This window comes from Centropristis striata, chromosome 4, assembly GCF_030273125.1.
Source record: "Centropristis striata isolate RG_2023a ecotype Rhode Island chromosome 4, C.striata_1.0, whole genome shotgun sequence".
NCBI classification, from domain to species: domain Eukaryota; kingdom Metazoa; phylum Chordata; class Actinopteri; order Perciformes; family Serranidae; genus Centropristis; species Centropristis striata.
Genome location: NC_081520.1, coordinates 39387335 through 39402804, shown reverse-complemented (window position 1 = coordinate 39402804; position 15470 = coordinate 39387335).

Sequence of the window (15470 nt, the reverse complement as noted above, 5' to 3'; positions counted from 1 at the left end):
TGCTACAGAGGCTGAAAAATCTATTATTTAGTTGAAGTGTTGACACTTATTTTAAAATCACCCAGAGGTTTTACAGGCGTTTCAGGCCTCAATGGGTTAATTTTAATTTCAGTTATCAAAATCAAAAGCAGTATAGCCATATGGCCTTACGGTGGTACTTTGCCTCAGAGTGCTTACAAAAGTTATACTGTGTCCTTATACCCGTGATTCAAAAGAGCAAAACTTAAAAATAAATAAATAAAAAAGCTTTAACACTGGACAAACATGCAGTATATGTCCTTTCTACAGAGTGAAGAGAAAAACAAGGAGTGACAGAAGCCATGTTTCCATTCACCCTTAAAGTGAATTTTAAATAAACTTTTAAAATGTTCCAAAAGAGAAATTGGAATTTTTCAGTGACTGATTTGGAGCTAAACTAAGCAACAGCGTAGGTTCATCAGAAGTTAACGCTACTTATTATATGACTGCAATGTTTAATTAGGACAGAAAAACAGGAAGGAAGAAGGTACCATTTTAATTAGCAACCTCAGACAAATTATTATTTTAACCCTTCGATAAGTAAAGAAAGAAAGAAAGAAAGAAAGAAAGAGAGAAAGGTGGATTAGAAACGTGTTATATAATTTTTTTTAAATTGTCATTCATCACACATTTTACCACTAAAAAAGTTTTAAAAACTTACCTTAATACATTATTTAGAAGCAGATTGTTTGTTATTTTAACTTTGCTCTAGCTTGTATTATTAATTTAGAACAGCGTGATGCAAGGTTTATGTACTGGTTTGTTTCCCAGCCAGCTGTGCAGTCAACCTAAGGCACACACACACACATACAGTACACACACTCATATCTAACATCTCGGGTCATATAACACATTCCAGATTGTAGCTTCAAAAAGTACACAGCAGCACACAAAGACCATAAGAAACCTCACTTTTTACTTAAACAGCTGATTGTTTGTGAAAGAAGAAACTTAACGGCTGCTTGGGACGAATACAAAATCAATACAGTTGAAGGAGGTTGTAAAGACGGAGAAAGCATTCACTTATGAATAAATATAACAAATCAGCGCATTGATTGGAAAGCTAATACCACTCAGCCGGCCGACGGACCGGAGAGATGAGAGGTGCAGATAAATGACCAGAATTAAAGCTGGTTTGATGTGACCCAACCCACCGTCAACACGCTGCAGATTGTGGGGCTGTGACAGGATCAGAGCAAGTGCACAACGTGCGTATGAGGTCCTGTCACTCAAACACACACACACACACACACACACACATACACACACACACACACATATGCACGGACACACACATGCACGGACACATTAGTGTCTAAAAGATACTTGATTCTGACAAGCTGATAAATCAACATTATAAAGCTTTACTGTCTGCTTTCACACACACACACACACACACACACACACACACACACACATACACACACATACACACACACACACATACATATACACACACACACACACACACACACACTCAGGAAAATCTCATCTTATTTACAATAACCTGACACTCCACTGTGGTGAAAACGGTATTAGATTCTTGATGACAAATAAAGAGAGTGAGGAAGAGAGGTAGAGAATGACGGGAATGTTGGGATGGGGGGTTTTCTCGGGAAGCTGAATTTTTTAGTATGCATGTTGATCCTGTTAGGCTGGAATGCAATAACAGATTCGTAGGTCCGCTCCACAGGAGGAAAGACCCTCGCAACTCCCTCTGACTACCTTCTATTTATCATCTGCACATAGACTGTCGCTGCAAAGAATATATTGCTTTAAAAAGTCGCCGCCGTAATAGCATTGATCTAATTTCCATAAATTTTCATCTGGAATTTGATATTTTCTTCATCGGTGAACAACATAAACTATTTAAAGAGGATGCTGGTGTGGCAAACTTTTCCTCCCCGTCCTTAAATTTGCTTTTGGATATTCCCTCATGATGGATACTGCAGGAGTCAGCGTAGGAGGGGATTCACATATTGGGCACACACACACACACACACACACACACACACACACACACACACACCACAGATAGAGTAAGCTTCTTCACAACACCCATGACCCTGAATGTTCTCTTCATAAATCATTTACTTTCACTGTCAGGTCTATCTCTTTTCAAAGACTAACCTGTTTATTTATTAAATGGTACTGATGAATCCCCTGTCCGTCTCTCAAGTGCTGACTCATCTTTTTGACCTACTTAACCTGTTGTTTGGCCTGAATTTCATGTCCAATGCATAAAACACACTGCACTTCCTGTTTAACTGACCAGATCTGTGTTTACTGTATTTACTCATGCCTGTTAAACTCGCAGCTTGTCTCTTTTACAAACTATCCAACCTACATGACTAAGTAGGTCTTTTGTCATTGGGTTATATGGGTGTTATTGATCTGATCACTATATATTTGATCGAAAATGATACATATGACCATTGTTCTCATCTGTGGTTAAGGTTTGCTTCAGTTTAGGCAGCTGCAGCTTGGTGAAAGTTGGAGAAACATTGAAAATTTTGCTCCACATTTCATGACTCACCTTATCCGTTTCCTTCGCTCTTCATTGTGACGCGACTACTGCAAACATCTTTTTTGTAGCAGCCATGTTGTTCCCACTTTGCAACTCGAGGTTCATAAACACACACCACTCTCAATGCCTGATTTTCCACCACAGAAAAGCTCTGATAAACACACTGCACACGATCAGCCTGGCATCAAATGAAGACAAAGTTAGCAACTATTTGGTAAATCTACACCAAACAATTCAGCTGCCAACGAGATACATTTCTTCGGATTTGTGGAAAACGTAAACAGAGCTACACAAAAGGTGACCATTAGTTTTTGTCATGTGGCCGAAAACATGATTGGTCGAAACGCTCCGTGTTTGCTGGATGTGTAAATAGATAACTGCTTGCTGTACGGTAGCCTTAGTAACTTCATCAGTTGTTAAACATGTTAAACATGTGCAACATTATGTGACGTTCAGCTTGTCGTCAAGTAACCCAAAAAGGAAAAACATATCGGTAGTGTTTTAACTCCCTGGTTAAAGCCGGAGGGACTGCGGTCGCGGTTGAAAGAGATCAACGTTGACTGTTGGTAGGAGACAGGATGCAGTCACACACTTTGTTGACCCAACCGTCCACCCACAACCACCCGGGAGGTTTAGGGGCAATTCCACGCTGCTTATGTCTTTATTCACAGCGCCACAGGAAATCACTTCTCACAAAGATCCGTGTGTGACGCATTTGTACAAAATCAACTGTGTTTTTTTTTTCCGGTGAAGACAGCCTCTTTTGTATCATGCGTTTATTGACTTTATACATTTAAAAAGTAATACGTACATATCAAAAGACTTTCCTATTAGAACACACATCATTATTTAAAGTACAACAATTAAGGGAAATAATAATACTTAATATAAGAAACTAAATCAGCATTAAAAATAAGTCAACTACACTGCAAAAAAAGAAAAGTTGGGTGAACTCAAAATTTCAAGGCAACAAACTTCGATAAAATGTTCAGTTGGACAATTAAACTAAATATTTTAAGTTTTGTTTTTGAGTTTGCTCAACTCTGAATTACATTGAAATTACATTGTAATAACTTTTAATCCTTACTTCTGCTAAATGTGCTGAATTGGCACGATTGTAATGCCGCTATGAAATGTCAATTTTGAGTTAGCATTGATACGCTAATGGCTACTCATGTAGCTGTAACAAGCAGCGCCGCTAGCATCAGTTAGCCGCTAGCATCAGTTAGCCGCTAGCATCAGTTAGCCACTTTCGCTAATGGATTTCACCGCTTTCCCGCATTATAATACATAAAAGTATATTAAGTATTTAAAATGAGCCCTACCTTGACAACAGTAAAATGCTGCTTACATAAATAAATCAAAGATAGAAATCCAACAATATATCTATAGAATATATATATCTAACAATGAGTGGATCCATTCTGCAGAACGAGTACTTTTACTTTTGATACTTTAAGTACATTGTGATGCTGATACTTTTGTACTTGTACTTAAGTAAGTTTTGAATGCAGGACTTTTACTCATAGTGGAGTATTTTCACAGTGAGGTTTTTGTACTTTTAGTAACCTTGGGATCTGAATACTTCTTCTCCCACTGAAAATGGGAACATAAAACCGGAGAATAGAGGAATACACCTATAGCTCACATTTCTCACATTAAACTGTTCATCCTTTACCTTAGCTGCACACTTTTAATGCCTTTTCACTGCCACCATTTTCAGGATATTCCCAAAATATCTTCCAAATATCAAACTCAGAACCTTTCTCCCTCACAGGTAAGTTTTTCTCGAGCCAAACTGACTGTTAAATCTTTTAGCCTTCAGCCAAAAGAGGGCCAACTATTCTCCCATCAGAGAGCAATGGAGCGCCTGGCCTGTGGCAAACATAGGTCGAGCATCCCTTTCTCTCTCAAACCATCTGGAAGCATGCCCAACAAGCACAGCCCCGGACTCGAGGACAGTCTCTTTTATGTTGAATTTGTTTGCAGTGTCTTTGTGCGGTACGCATCGTTTCTCTCCGTTGTGTCTGATGAACGATGATTGGGCGTAATAAGAATAAGTCGTGTGATGAGAATTAGATCGGTGTTGCTTCGACAATAGCCACATTAAGCATGATTGGTTGGATGTTGATAGTGAAAGCCAGCAGCCCAGTGTGAAGAAGGCGGAAAACGGTACAGCAGGACTGTATTGTATCACCATCAAAGACCTCGGTCCCGGAGAATGTCATTATCTCTCTAGGAGCATCTATGTCCAGATGGCCCCCAACCTGCTGCTACCAACATCAACAACAGCCTGTGTTTGTGTGTGGAGATGCTCACACTGTGTGGGGCTCATGTATGCATTGTAGTGATAAAAAAAAATTGAGGAAATGATATTGTGTATCAGTGATGCAGAGCAGCAGTGATGGCTTGTTTCCAGACGGGATGCTGCAGAAGAGAGAAGGTGAAGGGACCACGTTGCTCCCAGTTTGGCATCTTCACACTTGGTGGTCAGGTATGAAATTGATTTTAGGATTTTAATGCAAACTTTCAAGGGTTATCAAGGCCCCGCTCCTGGCTACCTCTCACATTTTAACCCGTTGTGGTCCAGAGGTCAGCTCCAGATCCTCAGGCAGGGATCTCTTGGCTGCTCCCACTTCTAGGCTAAGGACAAAAGGTGAGCGGGGTTTCACTGTCAGACCTTCTGAACTCTAAAAAGCATGCAAAGTTTAGGCAGGAATTACCAATTCTGAAAGTCCATTTCTAAAATAGACTATTTGATATAATCTGCATTTTTCTTATTAATGCAATTTTTTTTTTTGGTTCCTTAAAATAATTATTTCTGGAAAACTTTTTTTTTTTTGACAATTTTGAACAAATTTCAGATTTAACCCACACAAAAAGTACTTTCAATCAATCAATCAAACTTTATTTATATAGCGCTTTAGAGGGGGCTTTATGGTACACTGGATGAGGGATAAAGTTGGCAATGCAAGCTGAAAAAAAAAGGTATGAAAATACGTTCTCAACCGGGAAAATTCACATGAATGCCCCCTCAGTCTGTGAAAATGTTGCCAGTAAACATTGGGTTGATGGTAGAAACTTATTGGGACAGTTGGAGACAGACAGGAAAGAGAGAGTTATCAAGGACTCCAGGTAAGCTCCCAAGCAGCCCCAGAAACTTTTTATGCATTTGTCTGTTGCATATATCCACATGCAATCTGTAATATGGTTTGAGGTTGTGACACAGCTTAGTTACAAAAGCTATTCATTAACACTTGATAAAAAGTCAGGTAAAGCAATATTTGACCTGTTTTAGGGATTGTACTGGTGCAAGTCTGGGACAAAATCACGAAAATAAAGCTTCCTTGGTATCACCCAAATACTGGAAATAGATATAATATGTATTGTTTAAATGCCCTGGGCATCTCTGTGTTGTTTCCACCTTACTAAAAAGCTCATAAACTGATCAAAATCTGAAGAATGACTTCCTAACTGGGATCATCTGAGGAGCATGTTAATGAGCCATAAGTGCAGAAGAAGCAGAGTTTTAGAAGTGAGACTTGGACCTGAGCTGCAAACTTGACTTGTCTTGAACTTACTTGATGCGAAGGTCGAGACTTGACTCTAAATATACTTGATGATAAAAAATAAATCAGAGATCAAAAGGAAGGTTTTCCATCACCACCTTGAATATTCAGGGCCTTGTAGCTTAAGGCCAGGATTCATTGAAAGCTTTTAAACTGTGAACTTGACTTGGACTTCCTGCCCAAAAAAGATTTCAAAACAGCGCTGACAATCGGTAAGAGATACCAGCTAGAGCAGGGGTAGGCAACCTGTGGCTCAGGAGCCACATGTGGCTCTTTAGGCCATCAGCAGTGGCTCCATGTGGCTGTGACAAAAAAATCATATGACATGAACAGTTATTTCTGTTTTCCCTATAACAATATTTAAACTTCTACAGCCTAGCCTAGCATTCTACAAGTCTAGTTTTGAGTTTCTCTAGCTAGACAAGCTTTCGATTCCAAATCTCTTGAGATATTTCTTTGGTGTCCAGCCTCATTTTCACTACATTCTGAGAAAATCATATTAATAAATGCTCTTTATTACTTATTAGTAATGTTGGTAGGCTAATTTAGTCTTAGTAGGCTGTTACATCTTCATTGTTAGGCTCAAAATAAGGTTTGCGGCTCCGTTCCAACATTATTTCTTTTTTTTTGTCCAAAAATGGCTCTTTTGTTAGTAAAGGTTGCTGACCCCTGAGCTAGAGCAAAGACAGTAGATGATGCATAGTGTGACACTGTGTAACTTGGGTGGACTTTTGTGGGTGAGGTGAAGGCGAGACAGTGGGAGAAGTAAAGGTGAGGAAGCAGGCACACAGAAGACTGAAGGGTCTGCCTGAGACCGGCTGGGAGGGGGGGAGTCAGCAGGCAGCAGGTGAGCGTGTGCCACCAGGGGGATTCATCTGTCCTGGGTTCAGACAGGGCCTCATTAGTGAGCAGTGAATTACACTCCAGACACGTCTTTATGTAGACTAATCATATTACAGCCAGCGCGCTCAGCTTCACCCCGGGGGAGACAGGGGGAAGAGAGAGAGAGAGAGAGAGGCAGAGAGAACTTTACAATCTGATTTGTCCGGGAGAACTCAATGTAATCTAGCACCTCCGACTGACACCGTTTTATCTATCTGTCCATCTATCTGGCTGCGTGCGTCACATGACTCCACCCCTGCTCACCGCTCTCTCTCTCTCTCCACCTCTTCAGCGTGCATCCACCCTGCAAACTCTTCCTCATCCCTTTCCTCTCGCTTGTTTTCTCTACTCCCTCACCCCCACTTCCCCCTCCCTCCCTCCCTCCCTCTCTATCTTTCTCCCAGCTTTCTCACCCACCCACTCTTTCCCTCCAAGCCAGTGCATCCCTGCCCCCACGTTGTCAGTTCTGACAAGCTGCTTTAATGGGCGATGTGGCGCGTGCCTCTGACCACTGAGCACAGTCATTAACCTTCACTGGCATAATTGAATTCAAGGTTGATTGCTCGTGACCCTCCCCCCTGCCGAGGTCCCTCTCAATGTACATATTCATTACAGGGCCCCGGCTCTAAATGGATTGCACAGGGAAAGCTGTAGCAATCATCCAGGCCGCTCGGTGGGGGCAGCGGCACGCTGCTCGGAGGCCGCGAGGGGACCGGGGACGGAGCGATGGGTGGAGGGAGAAAAGGGGAGGGGCACTAATTGCATGCTAGAGGAAGAGGATCAGATTATGAAAAGAGTGAGAGAATGAAGATGGATCCCCGTGACACTGTCAAATTAAGGGCAAGGCTTGTAACGCGGCGAGACGCTGAAATGTACAGTGGCACCCGCTACACTGGAGGAAGAGGGGAGATTGGGGGAGAAGATGGGAAAAAGAGAGAAATGGAGGGGGGGTAAGAGATGAGAGGGAGGCCAGGGAGGCTAAGAGAGAATTGAATGTAGAAGAATGAAGTAATATAGACACACACACATACTATGAGCATGCACACACACACACATGGGCTGATTCCAGTGTGAAGGGGAGCATATATCACATCACCCCAACACCACCACTACACCCCCACCCCCCGAAACACCACCAGCCGCCACCCCAAGCCACCAGGTCTCTAACTCTCCCCTCTCTAATAGCTGTCAGATTACTATCAGCCCAACAAGACATCCAGCCTCGCCTCCTCCCCCTTTTTTTCTCCCTCCCTCCCCGCTCCCATGCATCTCCCACATTACCCTCTGGTCCTCCTCCGTCTCCACTGTTGCCTTCTCTCTTTCAATCCACTAACACAACCTCCACCTCCTCCTGCTGAGCTACACCTCCACTATCATCCCCTAAAGATGATCAACCTCAGCTGTGAGAGGTTGACTTATAAGCTATTAATAAGAACTACTTTTGGGTTGCCAGGTTTGTAAAAATGTGTGTGGCTGGTGTTAATCCTCCTCCGGCACGGCACTTTTACTTACCTTTACATCACCAGAACCTCGGGGCACTTTTACACCTGTAGTTTGGTGTAATACCAGGTTTAAGTTGTTACATTTTTCATTCGTTCACACTGCACTTTGTCAAGCCGGCACTTCTTGGTCTCAGGAATAATTCAGCATCATCAAATCATGCGATCTTGGGTTTTTCTTTGGTGTTTCTATTCATCAAATATTTAACAAGAAGGTTAACAATACGAGCAGCTGACAAGACAGTGCCAAAGGAGAAGGATGACCCTGATGAAAGTGAGAGATTATGATGTTTTTCTTGTTTCCTATACTTGGATCGGATCCCATTCTCACCTTAAGTGGGTGGACCTGCACTTGGAAGTGAATTAATGAGACATTTTCAGGCAGACCAGAGTTCAGTTGTTTGGTCTGTACCAGAAGTCAAGTGAGCTATCACACCACCCTGAATGAACCAATGAAAGACTATCTGATGAAACGCTCCAGGGTTTGGTTGAAATGTTCCAAACAGCTTGAGGAAAAGCACACTAATATTTATAAGTGCACACTTACATTACTATTTTCTTAGATGGACTTAGAAAGTCAATAATGAAGGGTCATGAGTTTTTTTTTACCATGCTAGTGAATTGTTGGTCAGGTTGTCTGTGAGCCAACCGTTTTGGTCAAATATTAGATGGATTGTCATGGAACTTGGTACAGACATTGAATGAAATGAAAATGAATGAATGAGTGCTGCACCCAGCGTCTTCTTCAGAGCACTCTGACTTTTCTGTGTAGCTGCTCTGAGCACTTGTAGGTTAAAAACTTTTTAGAAAGGCCCTGATGTTGTCACTGTTGCTCTCTTCAGGCAATCTTTAAAGCGTTGCTCATGGTGAAAAAAACAATGTGAAACATATTAAAAAGCACAGGGGCGGTGCTAGTTTATTTTACAATGGCATTTAGAGTAAAGTCATATGTCAAGATATTGTTGTCATAGAAATAAACCCCATGCGTTTTTTTTTATAAAGCACTGGAGTAAAGCACTTCCCAGTGCCCTGCCAGCGTTTTTTTTTGCCAGAAAAATGTCTACATGCCTAGATGCATTGAGCTACTGCCATGTGACTGGCTGATTAGATATTTGCGTTAAGGAGCAGTTGAACAGGTATACTTAATAAAGTGGTTGGTGAGTGTATATGCTAACATTTTAAACAAGATGGATAACATAGTAAACATCATACTGTAAGCATGGTAGCGTGCTGATTTGAGCATTTATTTACAGCTCCATAGAGCCACACGTGCTGCTGTCTTGTTTTATCCTCCAGCCTTTTTCGAGAAGTTAGGGGTGATCAAACAGTCTACTGAAGCGGCCTAAAAGAGCTAAAAAGACAAATACAAGAAGAAGCAAAATCAAAGTTAAAGGGATTTTCCAGAGTCCTCCAAAGAGTTGGACTTACTAGAGGCCAATAACTGATCTAGAAAGCATTGGTAAATGATTCATTAACAACTTTATAAAAGGCTCCTCATCTGAAAGCGTTACTTTTCTTTGTGTAAACAGTGAGTTCTGAGTTTGCCCTTTTGTTGGCCTTATGCACCGCTACTGTCGTCTGGCCGGAAACCTCTCCGCCCTTACAGACAGCCAGCGGTCCACAGAGAGTCATCCAACTGTCAGTGCTCTGCCCTGTTCCAGCCTCGCCAATGCTGCCTGTGTGTGTGTGTGTGAGACTGTGTGTGTGTGCGTGATGGTCTTTTATCCCCCCTCATCATCACTAACAGGGTTTCCCAGGCTCTGGCCAGGAGAGTGTGGGTCACAGGGCAGGAATCAAACAGCAGAACAATGGAGAGCTTCCTCTACTTAACCTCCTAATGGGCTCTCAATGGCTCCCCTGGCTCCCTCAAAACTATCAGCCACTGGATTCACTTACCTCACTACACCAACCAGGGTGTGTGTGTGGGGGGTCTGAGTGGTGTGGACGTGGCATGCTGCAAAGAAAGCGTGCGTTTGTGTGTGAATGAGTGTAGGTGTTAGACAGAGAGCCAGACCACAGACAGACAGAGGGACAGAAACACAGAGGAGGTCCAACTGTTTCTGATGATCTATGTGTTTTCTGTGTAATGACATGCAGGCGGCGGATGGGAGAGCTGGAAGTCTTACATTCTCACAGCCACCTACGACGTCAAGCTCACATAAAGCGGACGACCCGCCAGCAAAACACGTGTTTTCAGGTGTGTGCTCGTACTGACGTGTGCGCCTCCACTGACCGATGTAGATGTCAGCATATGTGAGCGCATAAGACTTCTCGCGGAGGCACTCGGCGGCGCCAGTTACACTTCAATAATTACTTTCAGCATGTGCTCCATCCCTGAGCACCTCGCAGCCCCCAAATCTGCAAAGACAAGTGGCCTCATTTATTTCCGTGGAGGAAAATAATTTAGCAGTGTCGGGCGCTAACGAGCTAGAGCGGAGGGATTCCTAATTAGATTCACTTTGTTTGTGTCATTTTAATTACGTTGTGGTCCCCAGCAGTGGAGCCACCAGTGATCCTTCAGTCTCTCAGCTCTGCTGCCATGCACGCCGACACACCCGGGGTCCCAGCAGAGCTTTGCAAAACCAACAAACTGAACTCTCCTTCCTGTCGACCAAAGCTACGACAGGCCGCGGGTTAATGTTAATTTGTTGATTCCGAGCATGTTTGGCTGCTGTGTCACTTTAATCTCCGAAAAGCGCCACAAAGGTCACTGTCTTCTGATGCAAACAAATACACCCTCTCTAAACTTTTTTGGTGATGAATCATTATTTATTGCTGTAAATGAAAGGCATGGGGGACAGCTTTTCCTGCCTGTGTAGTCTTAAGCGGTGTGTTTATGTTCTGCTTTTGAAGGGAAAGCTTCACTAAGCCGCACCACTTTGAGGTTCCTTTTGAAGTATTCCCCTAAGACACGGTTGCTAATTATTTGGTGTTTCATGATGAATTCAGCTCAGTTCATTAGACTGTTTTAACTGATGTTGCTGTCTCAGATCCTGTCTGCCTCGACGCACACACTGAACCATTAAGATAATTGAGTGATTAATTGATACCTAATGATCAGCGTGGACCTTATGTTCTACTTTCATTTCAAACTTGACAATTTATTATCAAGTTATTACCTGCAACTTGCATGCGTTTGCAGCAGAAAGTGACGTGGGGTGTTCAAGTTAGTTTTCAGCAGCCATTAGATGCCTTATATTAGTATGTAAAGGCTTCAGATGTATGATGTGAAGAGCTATTTGCCTTGTATTAGTACAGTATGTAAGGGCCTGCAAAACTAAAAGTAAAGAAGAGAAGAAACAGTCGACAGAGGAAGATAAAAAAAAGCACAAGGGAGAGAGAAAGAAGAAAGGTGAAAGAGAGGGAAAGAGGAACCCTTGAGGCGTTTCGGCGTCCCATCAGTGGTGTTGTTAGCAAAGGTTTCATCCCATCTGTCCCGTGTTGTGTGATAGTGATCAGTCTTCAGGGACCCACCTCCACAGATGAGGTCAGCCCCACCTGTCAATCACACTGCCCAGGGCCAAGGCCTAGTCTGCCGGGGTCACCTCGAGCAGGGAATCCCAAACCCCCAGACCTCCAAATTGGAAAGTCTTTTGGATTAAGAGGACCCCAAATAAGGTTTTTGGCAGAGCACTGCGTTGTGTTAACCAACAAAGTTGCAGAAAATCTGCAATGAAACAATTAATTCATCTTGGCTCAAGGAGATTCCCCAGAGCCCTGTGATGGAATGACACACTGGTTTGTTGGCAGACAAAATCTGAAATCTGATCATCCAATCAGAACAATGTGAACACATTCTCGTCTTGCAGCTCTGAAATGGAAAGGGGTATAATTTTAAACGTGAAAGCATGATAAATGTTGATGTAATGGTAGTGACGTGAACTTAAAGAAAGAGTTCAACTTCAAAGCAAATTTTCGCCTTGTATTATTCCAACCATTTGAACTGCTGGATCACGTCTGTGTTTAATTTTTTTTTTTACAACATCAACCATGGTCAAAATAACCACCATTGCTGCTTCTTACACTGAAAAAAGAAAATAGTTGAACCAACTTAATTGAATTGTTTCATTTGGTAACATCTAAATGAATTAAGTTCTTTCAAATTAATTTAAAATCAATTGTGTTAATCCAACTTATTAAATTAATTTGAAAGAACTTAATTCATTTAGGTGTTACCAAATGAAACAATTCAATTAAGTTGGTTCTTTTTTCAGTGTACCTGCAGTGGAAGTCCCATGTTACCAAAGCGGTGGTAGAAACTGAGGAAAATCAGATTCATGCTGTGATTTATTTGCAATAAATGCATCAAAAGTACTCCGAAATAACTACATCATAATACCGATGTGTAAAACATCTGAAGTCATGGTTAGTTAGTTTGGTTTGTAAAATGCTTGTTTTCTGAATGGAGTTTTGCTCAATCAGGACTATCCTAGGCAGGAGAATAGAATAAATCTTGAATAGAAGCTCTTGGCTTTTTCTCACTCTAGTTGAAAAATTTTCAGTTGTGTAAAAACCTGAATATCATGTAATTTATGCTAGTCGACACAAATGAGGTGACTTCTACATCTAATCATGTCTTTGCATTGTCTTTCTATATAATCATGCAGTGCAAAAAATTCATTTTACATTTGGTGTGAACACACCATTATACTAGATACGACAGTGGTATCTAATAGGGATGGTAATAATTAATCGATGATCGATTAATGGTCCTTAAGAATTTGGTCTATTTGGTTGTATTTTTTAATTTTTATTTGTATCTCTGACTGTGTATCAGTACTCACTGAACTGAAACATGAATAAGCCAACGAGCCAAGAATTATGTTGGAAAAAACTTCAGTTTTCAAACTGAAAGTTGCAATAACAATTATAAAACACACAGAAATACAAGAATATTAATTTCAGCAAAACTAGCTTACTGTATCAAACCTTGCTAGCATGAATTACTAGATTTAATTTGATCCAAAACTTATTTAAACACAAAACACATTTAAATATGAATATTACTGTGGAAATTAACCTCATGCCTCTTCGGGGCATAAAAACATAAAACATTGAAATCCTTGACGTTGTCTTTACAGTTTCATCTCACTTAAGTTAGTTTTACGATCGACAGGTTCAAGTCTCTTTTTGTCCTTTCAAAATAAAAGTTTTCGTTATCAAAGCAGGCTTTTGCACAGTACTGTATATATATCTTTTATTTTGCCCATGTATGCATGTTTTTTATGCATACTGGAGTATGTATGAAATATAGCGATTAATCGATTAATTGATCGGTTACTTTCAAACGGCCATCCCTAGTATCTAACTTCTCCTCCTCTTCTCTACACCAGAAAGCAAATAAGCTCTAAAATGTCATACTATTCCTTTAAAACTTGTACCCATTGCTGCATGTGCGTGTGTGTCTACTAAAACTAACACAGCTGATGAGCTGTATAAACATCTGAGCTGATCCCAGATATCTTTTTGTCCAGGAACAACATTTGAATCTGTAGGACAATGCCTGCACAGAGGCTACACAGCTGTGTGTACACACACACCGAGGTCCACTGCTGGAGGGTCATCACACTCCAAACACAGCTCACAGTCGCCAGAAACACTTTACAACAGGAAGACAGTACACACCAGGGAAATGTTAATGCTGCTACTGTTTTTGACTTCTTTTCTCATTTTGTCTACGTTCTGTACGAACTCAGCACGTCTTGTTCTCCTCTCGATGAGATGCAAGCAGTATGTTGTAATGTGTGTATGTCAGCAATGATTGCCATGCTGCATAATGTAGAATGGTGGATGTAAAGCAGCCCATCTGTGATTGTGAGTTCTGAGTCGAGAATAAAGATGCAAACTGCGGGTTGGATGTACAAAGGCTGTATGTTTCTAATATGCTTGTGTAAAAGGATACACACAGACACACACACACACACACACACACACACACACACACACACTGCTGTGATGGGCTGGCTCTTTTTCAGTTTGGGATATTTGGATTTACCACAGGGAATTCTCTCGTCTATCACTGGAGCTTGTGCTCTTTCTCCATGAATAGATGCTCGATTAAAGCTAAGCAGCATCTAACATACACAGCAGTCGTCCAGTAATCAGAAGGTCGGTGGTTCAATCCCTGTCCCCTGCAGTCCACTGTACAAATTATTGTGTGTGTGTGCCTGTGAATGTTTATCACTCCTGATGAGCAGGTGGTAATTTGCATGGTAGCCACTGGCACAGTGTATGAGTGTGTGTGTAAATGGGTGAATGCTGACAAGAAAGACTAAAGCTAAGACTTGCTAAGAAAGGCTTTATAAATGTTTTTTTTTTTTAATCAAATATGACACAAGGCACTTTTCTTTTAGCTCAATGGTGTCAAAATGTAAAAGCATATCAAAGGGTTGAACCCATATAGATATATATTGTCATGCTTACTCTCACCTCAGTTACAGATTGCCTATCTTGCATACATGTAACAATTGTTTTCATACAGTAACACTAATTAGGATTCATGTGGGTAAATATGAATGGACAAGAGAGTGAGCGAGAGCAGCTTTTCTGAATGTGACAACCATTTCGTTTTTTATTTTTGTGACAGGGAGCCTATATGTCTATGTGTCTGTTTGTTTGTTTTTTAGCTGTCATTAGCTCCTCACAGCTAACAAGATCTCTAACCTAAAGATTCTTTACATTGCTGCTACTGACCACTGCTGACTGCTTACTGCCAAGCAAGTTTCAATTTTCTGCAGTTCTCGTTTCACATTTTACTGGCTATGGCTGCAACTAACTAATTATCTTCATTATCGATCAATCCAACAAGATCTCCAACCTAAACGACAGAATAGGCTGTTTGTCAATAGCACCCATAACGGCACATATGAGCGTTTGTCAAAATGACCCATATGAGCGTTTCACGGCTCGCGGTGCCAAGCGGAGCGTTCTAAAAATAGCACACACGTCATTATACACACACGTACGGTTTGCGGT